A 13,177-nucleotide genomic window follows, 5' to 3' on the forward strand; every position below is an offset into this window, starting at 1 on the left:
GGCCATATGTGTCCTTTGAACTCTGAAGAAGCTGTGCCAAAAGGAAGCCTTCCTCTTCTCCCCTCCTCCCATCATGGAGCCGCTCTTAGATAATTGCAATTAGTGTACAATGTGGAGCAAACCCGGGAGTGAAGTTCGTGGGTGAGTGTGTGCAAATTTCTTGAGAACTTCAGGAATGCTTGCACTTGGTCTTTGCTTTTTAAACCTGCTGAAATCCTTCAAGAGCTAAGCGACCGCTGCTGCTCGGGGAGGTGTTTATAACCCGAATTCGCCTACCGCGCCCCTCGCAAGGCGCAGCAAAGGCTGGAGCCGCTGGCAGGAAGCCACAGCTCCGTCGGGGCCGCTGAGCGGAGGAAGGTGGAGCTGCCTTTCATTGTGTTACCATGCTCGGCAGAAATCGGGCAGGAGAATAAGTGGCTTTACAAGCACGCTGCAGTGCCATAGCCCTCCAGCTATGTTCCAGGGGAGAGGAAGGGAGGTTGCGTGCTGCAGACTTACGGGAGTGGGAAAGGTAACCTCGTGCTGCTACACGAAAGGCGGGGGAGTACCTGGCTTCGTTTGCAAACTGGGGAGAAGAGGGGTGCCTTGCTCTGCCAGCCTACAGGTGGTTACCATCAGTGCCAACTCAGCGGGAGGGAGCAGCTCCTAAACGGGGTTCACTTTTGTATTAGTCTTCAGTTTTCAAAGGGGATGTCCCCCTTGGAGAAGTGTGGCAGGAAGCAGATGCCTTTTGGGTCCCCTAGAGAAGTGTCTTGTATATTCCGCCAGGTTTCTGACCTCATTTCTCAAAGGAGTTTTAAATGGGGAGAAACAAGAGTATTAATTAGTGCCTCATTAAGTACTTGTAGTCAAGTATGGTAATTTTCTTGAAAGGGTAATGTATTAGATGAATAAAAATACTCTCCTTTTAAAAATGAATACAAAGTCATTTTAAACCACAAAGATTATTGTACATCCCTGAAAAATTAATATGATTAAAGCAAAATATATTTAATAAATTAAAAAGACCCTCTTAGGCTGTTTAACTTGTTGGTCTCTAATTAATTATTCCCATATCTAGTACTTTAGGACTTAAGCCTTACCTGCAGGAACAGGAAATAATTGCCCAACTCCGGACCCCCCAGTTCATTTTTTGGCTTGTAATTACCTTTTTTTTCTTTTTCTTTTTTTTTTTTTTTTGGTATTTTCTGTTGTCTTTCTCAAAGATTGGCCACAATGAAAGACGAGACTCTAGACAGAGTAGATCCCAAATAATACAAAGATTTCTTTGATGATTTTGGTTAACGTGACCTACCTATGTGCCAATACCCAGATTAGGAACTGAAAATGAATATTTTCAAGGATGGTTTTCCTTCTGTCACCTTTGTCTGTGTTGTGGTGTAAGGATGTGTCTGCTAAGATCACATAGGCTTCTTTCTGTTACTTCATATGACTTCAAGTTAAATATATTTTTTTGTTTTGTTTGTTTTCCCCACACATAGTTTGCCTCCAGGATTACTTTTGGATTAGGTATTTCCTCTCCCCTAAATTCCTGCACATTGAACTGCTTAATTAAAATTGTTCTATGTCTTGTGGAAGGCAATGAAGTAAATGGTTGGAGCTAGAGACCATGGTCATGGATTCAGTTAATGTATGTATTTAGGGAGGATATATGCAGTGTTAAGAAAGCTTGATGGAAAATGGAGCAGGTACTGACTTTACAGCAGCCTATTTAAAAAACTTTATAGTGTCATTAGGAATGAAGGCACCTCCTCACCGATCTCAGCACAAACAGTGCATGTGCTTGGCATGTGCCCTTTTGCAACTGCAGGGCAGGTGTCTGCTGCCCAAGTTCCCCCAGACACTTGTTCCTTGCAGTCAGCAGTACAGATTTGGAGAACAGTAGCCATTGGTTCTCAAGATTTACCATTTGGTTATGGTTTAGGTACCCAGGATCCATATGACCATTTGAAAATGTTAAAAATTGTCCAACAGACTGAAAAATATTTTCTGGTTCTTCAGGTACTCTATCAGGCTCTCCCAGGTGCTTTCTAAACTCTCAGGCTGTTTGCTCATGATGACTGCCAGCTTTGCTTCATCAAGATGTGTCTTTAAGTATTCTCTGTGGTTAAGTGGAGAGCCTTCGCTCCTGATTATCCACCCTGGTAGTTTCCTTTCAGCTTTGCTTGTCTGGGCTTTGCAGCTTGGCCAGGCTTAGGCAATTGAGATGATAGCTGCTGCCTTCTAGTCCTAGCAGCCTTGCTTTCTGTTGTGTCTCAAAATGCTTTTCTCTACAGAGCCATAACAGACATGGTGCCGTGATCAGGCACCTTGTTTGGGCACTGTATGTGTGAGATTCCCCTTGTCTTTGGGACACTTGCAGAGCCAACAGATGGATAATAGCCTATTGAAGCCTTTGAGGCATCTGTCCTTTTGTTGGGAAGGTGCTGGTAGCCAGGACTTTCTTGGTTCTGTATGAAAATAGCTACTGGTAGGTAGCTCCAGAGTTCAAGGAACTTGTCTGTGTTGAGCAGTGCTCTTGTAACAACAGAGCTCACGTAAATGTACTATACAAAGTGCCTCCCAAGATGAATGGTCTGCGCTGCCGTAATGTTCCAGTGTATGATTAATAGTCTTTTCTGGTCTTAAATGAGACCAAATCTATCCGTTGACTTACCTTGAAAATCCTCTTAGGGCAAATGATCTTATTTTCAAAACCGCCTCTTACGGTTACAACTCTAATGCAAGCACCCAACTGGCTGCAGTTGTGCCTACACCCCAGCTGCTGTCGTCACACCCCCAGGTGTAGCCAGGTGAGCATGCATGTGCAAAATGCGATTTGCACAATTCCCAGTACGCCAGTGAGCTTCCCTTGCTCTTTGTGTATACTTTCTCCAACTCTAGCAGAGAACACAATCAGGTATTGTTGTTTTTATTTTAAGTGGGACATTGCAACTATAAATCCATAAAAATAGCAAGGGCATAACAAAAAGAAGATTTGACCGATGGCAGTGGTAACTTAATGTATCCCTGAAATGCTGGCTGACATCGTCCCTTAGTACAAATACTTAATTTGCAAGGAGCTCTGTTTAAGCTAGCAAATTATTGTAGCAACGTGTGAGACTAAGCGTGCGGGAGAATAAAGAATAGTGCAGCATTTAAGATGATAAAATAATTTCAGGTCATGTCTTTTTTTTCTTTGTGTAGTTTTTCTTTTATTGCTGGCACTAAAATGGCTCTTGCAGTGCAAGTGAGAAAACCAGACTGAACCTCCTGTTTTTTTGTTGGGCTCCCAGCTGGAAACCCCTCCCTCGATTTTCCATTGATAAAGTGTCACAAAGGGAATCTGGAGCAGAGGAATAGGAGGAAGTAGAACAATATGAAGTCTTGGACTTAAATCACAAAACGCGTTAACTGATGTAGATGCAGCGTTGAATGAGCTGCTGCTCCTTTCATGACCAGGTTCATTTAGCTGTGGTCTTAGCATTCGTGGCTGTCCCGAAGTCATGTAACAAATCAGCTATTTAGTGCCTTTTTTCTGCAGAGGCTCTTTAAAGGAATATCGCAAAACATTTTCTTCTCTCCCCTTCTGTAGACTGTTTTATCTGACCTTCAGGAATTCAGAGTCACAAGGGGGGCCAAAAAACCTTGCATACAAGAATGCTTTTATTGTGAATATATAAAATGTGGCTTTCACTAATATAATAAAGGTGTGACATTTATAGAGCTCTACCAACGAACGCAGCAGTAGGAAAGGCCCCCGTCTCACACTGTTCAAGTTAAGGGCAGTTGATTTCGATGAGGGGAGAGAGAAACAGGCTGTTCAATTAGCAGGTTATGGCATGCACTCGTTCCCATGATGCTTGAAAAACTCGCAGGAGTATTTTGCAAGTACTGAGAAGTAACTTCTTGTTAAGGACTTAAGTTACTGAGGGTACCTATCTCTTCCTCAGAGTGTTTGGAGGGGGAAGTTTACTTGTGCTTAATTCCCATTACATGCTCAGTGTATGTTTTTTCTGAGACTTTCTTAGCATTGCATCACTAAACCAGCAGCTTCCCTACCACTGCTGTGTTTGACATCCACATCGTGGTGGAAGAGCCACACACAAGACCACACACAATTATTTGAAACGTGGGATGATAATATAACAGGAATCTGTTGGGTAAAGAGCAAGCTAAGTTGGCCTATTGGTGTCTTATGGTGAGGGTGTAAGGAAAATCTGCAAAGGAGTAAATGATCAAGAAGAAAGACTGGAAGGAGTGTTCAGATCTTTGATCTCTTCATCTGATCCTATAAATCAGAGCTATTGTACTTCTTGCTGACTTTCTCATTAAATTTTTATTGGGCCAGCCTTCCTTTAAGGAAAAAAAGGAAGTGCAAGAGGCAAAATACTTTTAGTTGAAAAACAACTACTAAAAATAAATCACGACGTGCTCCCTAAATAACACTTTGCAGTGAAACAGACCAAGACATAGGAGGAATAACTGGCAGCACGAAATGGTAGAATTTGTCTAGCATTTTGACTCCACAGGATTTTTTTCTCTTGTCAGTATAGGGAAATAAATGTTGGTAAAGCACCTACGTTTCTTGGGTTTCTTATTGCCACTGCTTGGCCCAACATGTTATTTCCATGCAGAGAAGAGGACTCTTCATGCTTTTGCCTTACTTGTCCTAATGACATGAGAGGCAAGATGTGTCCTTGCCCAAGATACGTACTCCAAGTATGAGTAAACACGACAACACAGGCCATTTATTTTGATAGCTGTTTTGGATGATGTATAGTAACTGCCTGCAAATACCATGTACAGCAGGGGAAAATGGTATAAAGCAATTCTTAGTAGATTGAATGAGATAGTGGTAGGTGAATGATTAAAAATAAGGCTGCCATGCATTATCCTTAAAAGCCTCAGATTAGGGAAAGGTGTGTTATCTGCGGTAGTGGGCAGAGCATCCACTCAGAGCGTTTTGCTCTAAGAAAGGGCTGCCAGACACTGCAGGAAACGGAGACAGTATTGTTTTTTAATGCTCTTGTTGTTAAAGAAGGATAAGGTAGCAAAGAGATAACACTTTGAAGGTGTGTTTTTTTTTCTGTTACATAAAAGAAATCAGACATTTATCAGAAATTATGGCAATTTAGTTGAGCTGTGATGCTTTGGACAATTGTAACGCTAATAGGATGGAAGCAGTCTAAGCAGGAGCTACAATTATAGCTGCAGTTACTAAGAGAAATCCATGCTCTGTTATTTGAGTGCAGCATTAACTGTCTGCACGAAAGGCAGCACTATCTTAAAGAGGCAGGGGAGGAAGGTTGTCCCCTCTGCTTGTTTGATTGTCCACCTGCGTTGATTTTTCTGAGAAAGCTTGTTTGTGTGATTCTCCTGAGAGGTCAAATCCAGTCTTTCACAAACCAGGTGATTGTTACATTGGTAACAGGAGTTTCAAAAAAAGGAGCAAGTGCGCATTGAGAGACATACCTTTTTTTTTTTTTTTAACGTATCTGTATGAGAGCAAAACGGAACTGTTGAGTTGGTATTCTTTGTAGCCTGCTAAAATTTACAGGTCATGCATAAATCATTCAAAGGGTAATTTCCCTTACATTTGTCATCGGGTTTCTTAGTATTGGGAGCCATTATTTGCTTCCTTTCAGTGATGCGTCAACAAACACTACTTTTCTTTGTGGATGCAATTGGGTTTTATTCATTAAAGAGATTATAACATGCAAACAGAACCCTTTAAAGTACTGGCATTTAAACTGTAAGGAAAGTGCTTATACTTTAGATAGAGATCACTTTAATCTTTTTTTTTTTTTGTCAAATTTTGACTTGTTTCAGTCAAGCTAGGGCTGAAGTTCTGTGAATCTTGACTTTCCACTCACTTCATGAATTCTGGCAGTTTATCATGCATGGCGGGCACCTCAGTCATTGCAGTTTCCAAATGTAAACAGGTGGTGTGCTCAGGGACGCCAGGGCGTAAAAAGCTATTATTAAGACTGGTTTTGCATACTGTATCTTCTAAATGAAAGGGGCAGGTGTATGGCTGGTGTAAATTGACATCCTCCCATCACGCAAGGTTACGCCAGTAAAGATGGAATGAGAATCTGCCCTCACGGCGTGTATTTTTTAAGAAAATGACGGAAGCTGCTTGCGTAGTTGTGACTTTATGTGCGTTTCTTTTATTCTCTTAGGCTCTCTCTGTAGCTCAGTGTTCTCTACTCATCTTTTTTTTTTTGTTTTTTCCCAGGTAGCCACACTTTTCCAGTACCTCTGTACTCCAGTACCTCCAGTACTCTCTCCTGTCTCAGGACATAGTTACATTTTTTCCAATTACTTATTTTCAATTCGAAAGTAACTTCTCCCACTGCTATGCTTCCAGTTAGAGCAGCAGGACAGGATGTCTTTACTTTTCTCCCTTCCTGCCCTTCCGTATCCATCCTTCTGGATTCACACATCCTGGGAAGCTGCTTGAGCTCCAGCTCAAATTATGACCTCATTCACATGATGCAAAAAGCCCAGCAAAGTCCTATGGCCTTGTGAGTTGAAAAGCGTTACATTTTTATAGTGCAGAGTGTGGGGGAAAAGTTCAGCGCAGGTTGTGCTAGGGTTTGCTGTATTTCGCGTGTTCTCCGTGCGACTAGCTAGATGCTTTGCAAATCCTGCTGTGCAAACTTGCAGTGTATTTCTCTCTGTACTTCCCAGCGGGTAACATTGCACCAAACTGGATGAGCTATTCCCATTCAAAATGTCGAATTTGTGTTGCTTAATTTCCAATGAGGATGTAATGTGATAGTAAAATTGTTCTGTAAAGGGTCATACACTGTTTTACTGTCAGTTTCTGAGGCTCAGACAGAAGGAAATGATCAAAACCACTCGATGCTCATTATTTATTAATTGAGTTCTGGCAGAGCTTTTCCACATTCTGGCTTTTTGTTTGTTTGTTTCTTTGTTTACAAACAAAAAAAGAAAAGCAGAGTTCACAAAAAATGAAAAGGGAAATTTGTTAACAAAGATTTCTGACAATTAAGAAATGGCATTTTGTGGGGTTTAAGAAGAGATGCCTTGCAGTACAGGGAGGGCAGTTTGGCATTCCAGTGTCACTCTCTCTGCGTGTTGACCCTGAAAAGGGAGAAAGAATACTTCAGAGAACAGCAGACCATGAATCTTAGATACAGTCATGCTGTGTTACCAGAAAATATTTGTCCTGCTAAGTTCTGTGCTTGGGATATTTTAACTGCCTGTGCTTTGCAGCTAGTATGGATTTACTTTCTTCGAACAAAATCAAACAGAAAATCCAAACCTTTCTCTGTGTTTCTGTGTCTCTTCCTTGTTCCTGTTCGTATTCAGGTAAGGAACGGTATATTGAGATAACTGCATCTTTATTTGCTAACTGTGGCTTCTTGATTTAAAAAGTCCCAAAGCTGTTCAGAACTCAGTCTTTTGTTCTGCAGCAAATCCCGTGAGGACAGACCCTTTCATAGATGCCATGGCCCGTATGGAGCTGTGCTGAAGCCTGAGGCATGAAGTTTACACTGGTGAAAAGTCTGAAGGCCAGATGATGATTTTTTTCGTTTGTTTGTTTTCCCAGGGATTTTAAATTGACCATAGGTAGGTGTTTTTTTCAGAGGAATAGCTAAAAACACATCTCTGATCAGCATAACCTTTTTGCCAAATTTTCAAGCTTGCTCCAGAGCCTGAAGCCATTTTTATACCTCAATAAATCAGTAAGAACAACAGCAGCAGAAGTAAATTTAATACAGTCGAAGCTACTGATATATGTCTACTGTCTTTCTGCAAAAGATCTCAACCTTCTTTTGCTGAAACTTTCCCCAAAAAAATCAATCTGAGGCAGACGCTTGAATGGAAGATTCTAACTAAAATACTTGTAAAAGAGTTATAATCACCTAAAACCAAGGCTTTGGAAGCAGATAGTTGGACAGTCTTAAGTGTCTTTAGTGTATGGTTGCTAAGGGGATCGCCTTCTTCGAGCTGCTGGTCAAAGGTGTTGTCTTCACATGGAAGCAGCTGCAGGGCTGTACCTCCCCGAGATACCCATTTCTCTGCCTTTCACTTTTCGTCTCACGATATTCTGTTGAGTGGTAGAAAAAAATGGTCCAGGAGATGCCTCTTTTCAGGTCACTTAGATCTTCCTGTTTCAGCTCTTCTCTCCTTGTCTGCTTCTTTTACTTCACAAATGTTTCTCTCCTCCCTTTAAATAAGAGATGGAACTTAAAAAAGCAAAATACACTGTGAGGACTGTCGGACTCCTTCATGTTCTGGCCTTGTCCTCGTCAGTTGTGTCCCAAGGGTTCTTCAGCGTTGCCCCTCCCAGAAAATACGAAGCTGCTGACACTTGCTGAAGCTCCTGCTTTACTCTGCTTTTACCCTATCAGTGGCCAGAATTGCTTTTTGGACAGTGGTGGAGGTGGCAATACCCAGCGGGGGATGCTTGCAGTTCCTCTTGCCCAGCTAAATGTCTGCAGTGGTTTATCTTAGACAAAGCCGAAACCAGGGAGCCTTCAGCTTTCCAGGTTGTGAGTCGAGGTGCTGGCTCTGCTTGGTTCCACACACAACCCTGATTCGGGACAAAACCCTAAAGTTTGGTGTCTGCGGGGAGGGAGCTCCAGCAGGGGGATGGGGAAGGAGCTGGTATGTCCCAGCCGGGCCTCTCGGACCTGGAAGGTGCCGCAGGGTGCACCCGTGTCCGCACACTGCCTTGTTGATTTTGGCAGTGGAACCAGTCAGGGCAGAGAAAATGTTTGCTCGTTGGGGTCCCCTGAGGAGAAGGAGCAGGGCTTCAGTTTCGGGCTCTGATTTACAGCACAGCTAGGAAGTCGGTGAGGACAGGGCCATCAACAGCACTTGCAGACATGCAAGTGTCCCTGGCTTCGAGCTGGCTCCTTTAAATGCTACTGAAAATCCCCCTCGCAGCTCTGCTGTGCTCAGTCTTCTCCGGTTGAAGCTGGGAGTAGTATTTGCATACCTCCTTGGTTGTTCAGTCTAAATTAATATTTGTAGAGCACACTGTGTTCCCCTTGTTGAAAGGACTACATGAACGCTGCTGTTTCTAGGCAGTTACATCCTATTCTTAAATGTTGTAAAATGTACTTAACCAGGACAGACAAGACTCATTGCGTTTGTTTAGAAAAACCCTGCCAGTCCCTCGGTATATAGGCGAATGCATTTTTCACATAGGTGTAGTATTTATAGTAAAGAGGAAGCTCTTATCTGTTGGAAGAGTTCTGTCTCAAAGGTTGCTTTTTGCATTCAAGCGTCATTTGTTATTCTGCTTGCCGCTGCACAGTGCACTTGGAGGGGGGAATATATGGAGCTTTTTCAGGCTTTTTCCTCGCTTATAGAAGCCTTCTAATGCATGCATAAATCCTCTCACAATGCTTTTACTTAAGCTGAGAACATAAATACAGTAGATAATTGTCTGGCAAAGCTGATTGGTATTCCCTAAATCTTGATCTTCTCCCTTGCTTATTCACACATCATCTGCACGGAAGATATTTCTGCCGTCTTCTGAACTCTTGTTTCACACAGTCCAGTGAGACGTTAAAAAATAATAATTATAAATCTTGGCAAAACCAAATTAGAGCATTAAATGAAATCTGAAGAAAGAAAAAAATTAGATCTGAAAAAATAATTAATTCAAGCTATTAAACGCTCTTCTGCTCAGAGATTGTCAAAATTCTCCCGAAGTGCGTGAAGGAGGGAGATTTCTTCCAAGGGTTCTGCTCGCAGAGCATCTGCTGGAGATTACGGCATCGTGAAAAATAGAAGCAGCGACGGCGTCAGCGCCGATGCACAGCTAACATCGGGGCCCGCGAGAGCACAGCGGCACGCTCCCTTGCAGGAAAACCTGGGCTTGCAGCTCTTCGTGGCCTGGATTCTGCCTGTTGTGTCACGCTGCCGTAAATCCTTAGCAGTTCCACTGGAGCGGAGGGAATTACTCCAGATTTATGCCAGTTTCAATGAAAAGAGGCTTTCTGCTGAATGGATCTGGGCAGCCACTCGCCAGGTGGAAGGGAAAGAAGTGACTCAGCGTTCGGCAGTTGTTGCTGATCGCTGGCTTTTGCCAAGTGCGGAGTCACAGGTTTTTATTTCTTTTTCTCCTCCCCCCCTCCCGCCCTGTCTCTTTCTTTTCATCCTGGGTGAGCGGCTGCTTTGTGCACCCTGCAGAGAAGAGGAATGCATTCCCGATGGGGGAAGGAATGCCTTGTGGACCGGCCTGGGTGCTTGTTCTGAGCAAGGAGCTTGAGGGGGGAGCCAGACCACCCTTGTCAGCCCTTGTTCTCAGTGAGCGTGGTATTGAGTGCTCCTCCTTACCCCGAGGAGATAACATTTCTGTGTAACTGGTCTCACTCACACGACCGATGTTGGCAGTGGTTCCTCCCCGGAACATCAGCAAGGGAGCAAAGCGGCAGTGCAGCAGAGCGAGGTGCAGCTCGGTGATGCCCAAGCTGCATCCCCCTGCTGCCCTGCTCTGCATCCTCACCTCCACCCTCCTCCTGGCCAGGTCGTGCTGTTGTCCTGCATTCTCCCGAATCCCTCGGGTGGCCGTGGGCCAGCACGTAGCTGGAAGGAGGGCTTCCCCTGGGGCAGACAGCGCTCCCCAGCATTTGGGATGCGCTGCCTGTAGCAGGTGCTGGCCCTTACCTCCTGCTGACAGCCTTCTGCTGGTGTCTGTGATGCAGGGAGGGACAGGAGGTGAGGAAGGGTAGCCTGAGATGAAGCATTACCTGTGAAATTTGAGGTCTTGCCTTGCGGGATGTACTGGGGAGGACTGGCCAGCGCGTGTGGCTATAATAGCATGCTCGCCTGTCGCCGCTGGTTAGCAAACGTCGTAGGGTGAATGCGTTCAGCCAGATGAGATCTGAAGGCTGCGTGCCAGGGCACTCCAGCAAATGTGTGTAGCTGCACCTGACAACGAGACAAAGGAAAAGGGAGGGAAAAAACGTAGCTGGGTTCTAGGACAGCGTGCCCTTTGAGTAAATATTTTGGAATACCCGACAAGGGGACTCCAAGTTTAGAAATGGTGCTAAATTATTGGAAGGAAAAATGGGATTTTAAAACTCTAAATGAGGAAGACAATAGCTTACTGGAGATTTTTGAAAAACATGGGCTGATGAACTGAAGCTCCCTGAATGTTTCAGCCCATCTGTCTTGTTAGTTTCTGTGTCTTAATCACGGATTTCATGAAGTGTCTAATTTTCTTTTTTTAGCTTCCTGTCTTCCTCTTGTACAAAAGTTAAGGCAGGGAAATCATCTGAGCTGGATTTACTTTTGCATCAGAGGGAAAAGCAGTCTATAAAAAGAAGTGAGTGGTGTGTGCGCGTGTGCTGGGAAAGCAAGTTTGCCTGCTTTGGGTTTTTGGGGCAAAATTTTCCCACCCTGACTTGTGCTGCTGTGGTGGTTATTGGGACGGCTTGGCAGTGTAGGTATAAACGCGTACCCGGTAGCTGACAGTGTTTTTAATTGCCTGGCTCCGGTCTAAACAGCATGGACTGAAACGCCGGCTCTGCTGAAGTCAACTGCAAGATTCCCTTGCTGTCCCTCCCACCGCTGCGCCTGTTCCCGGCAGCTGTCAGGATGTACTGACAACTCCCTGCTCCCTCTTCTTGCACTTTGCAAAGCCTGCAACAGCTCTTCTGAACCAGACAATGACTTCCCATTTGTGGCCGGGCTGGTGGTAGGGAAAGCTCGAGCAAACCAACAGAAGCATTCCCCCAGAGTCAGACCATTTTAATGGCTCCTCGGGAGGGTGGTGTGTCTCCAGGCTGGTCCTGTGCGGATCCATCACCATTCGTGGAGCCCAGTCGGTTTTTAGCAACAGTGGAAATTTTTGCCAAAAAAAAAAACAACCCAGCACAGATAAGGCCATGCATATTTGCAGTGTGTACTATGCAGGAGACACTGATTGACATTAATTAGGAGTGGGTGGTGTGAAAGTGTAAAAATAAAATTCCTTTCTGCCGGGTTTACTATTAGCAGTGAAGTACATGATGTAACACGCAGCGCGTGTGAGCGCGTGTGCGAGTGTGCGTGGCGAGGAGGGTGTCTATTCAGCATTCAGAACAATAGTGGGAGTGAAGCATTACAGGCTTGAATGTCAATAAAAGTCTGGAATTGCAGCCTTTTCCTTGTGAGCTCTGCACTAAAATGTGCTTCAGAATTGTTTCTTTTCAGTTTTGAGTTCAAAATGTCGTGATAAAAAACATGTTGTGCTGCAGACTGCAACTTGTGTCAGCTTCTCTGCCTCAGCCTTGTGCTATTGGACAGACTATTTTGAGAAGTGATCAGGAGAGACAATTCTTTCGGTAAGTTTTAGTAGCAACAACATTTGGAAATGAAGTAGATCGCTGTTTAGCAAGTCGGTATTGCTCTGATTGACAATATTTCGTAATTCCTTCTCCGTATGTGTTCTGAGAATAAGAAGCAGTAAGTGAATTCCACCATATTAGTGATTTGTGAAGTGTGTTATTGGATGTGGCTGGCCTTCTCTTATGAAATAAATGGACAATCACCTGTGTCACTTAAAAAACAAACAAAACAACAACAAAAAACAAACACCACCATATTCTTTGGATTTCAACTGCATTGTGGTATCAGAGCTCCAGGATTATTGTCTATGAAATTTCGTCAGAATCTGCTTTATGTGGGTGATACTGCCAGCGGATTATCTATGGAGCTTTTAACAGCTGTCTGTCTCTGTCTGCTCTACCTGGCTGGTTATATTTATCCTTTATACAGGGAAGTCCAACACATGGCCACATTCTCAGCTAGTACTGACCAGCCTAATTTCCCTGGTCATTAAACTGAGTTACACCCGTGAGATGCATTCCCCAGTGTTCAAAGCCTTTCAGTCCAAACTGCAAGTTTGCATTTGGCCTTCATCGATCTTAACTAAAGGACAAATCTCCTCTTTCTTAAAATTCTGTAACGTCTCTGGAATTACATATATTAACCTAATTTATGCTTATTTAGGTGAAATCTGAACCTGACCTCCTGCATTGGAACCCCTATTGCAATCATTGCCCAGCGATTTAATGGAAATGAGTAGTTAGTCTCTAATCATTTCCTAGCAGAAAAAATTCCCTTGACTAAGTGAGTATTTGCCAGGGGGAGAGGGTGAGAGTGGCAACTGGGCTGTCTTTTCCGACCCTGTAAGGTGCTGGTTGCACATATGCCAGGCACCCCG

The 13,177-nt window shown here is 43.9% G+C and overlaps 1 protein-coding gene across 17 annotated transcripts in view; it reads left to right on the forward strand.

Annotated features, from left to right (window-relative positions):
- ATXN1 (ataxin 1) overlaps positions 1 to 13,177 on the forward strand; it is a 218,355-nt gene that overhangs the window by 75,102 nt on the left and 130,076 nt on the right. For 10 of the 17 annotated variants that reach the window (XM_080579215.1, XM_080579227.1, XM_080579232.1 and 7 more), the window contains one exon: positions 2 to 141. The exons of the other annotated variants lie outside the window; for them this stretch is intronic. The gene's annotated coding sequence lies outside the window, so the exon portion shown is untranslated. The remainder of the gene's footprint in view (position 1; positions 142 to 13,177) is intronic. 17 annotated transcript variants of the gene reach the window in all.

The sequence above is a fragment of the Anser brachyrhynchus genome (assembly GCF_964034855.1).
Source record: "Anser brachyrhynchus genome assembly, chromosome: 2".
In the NCBI taxonomy this organism is placed as follows: Eukaryota; Metazoa; Chordata; class Aves; order Anseriformes; family Anatidae; genus Anser; species Anser brachyrhynchus.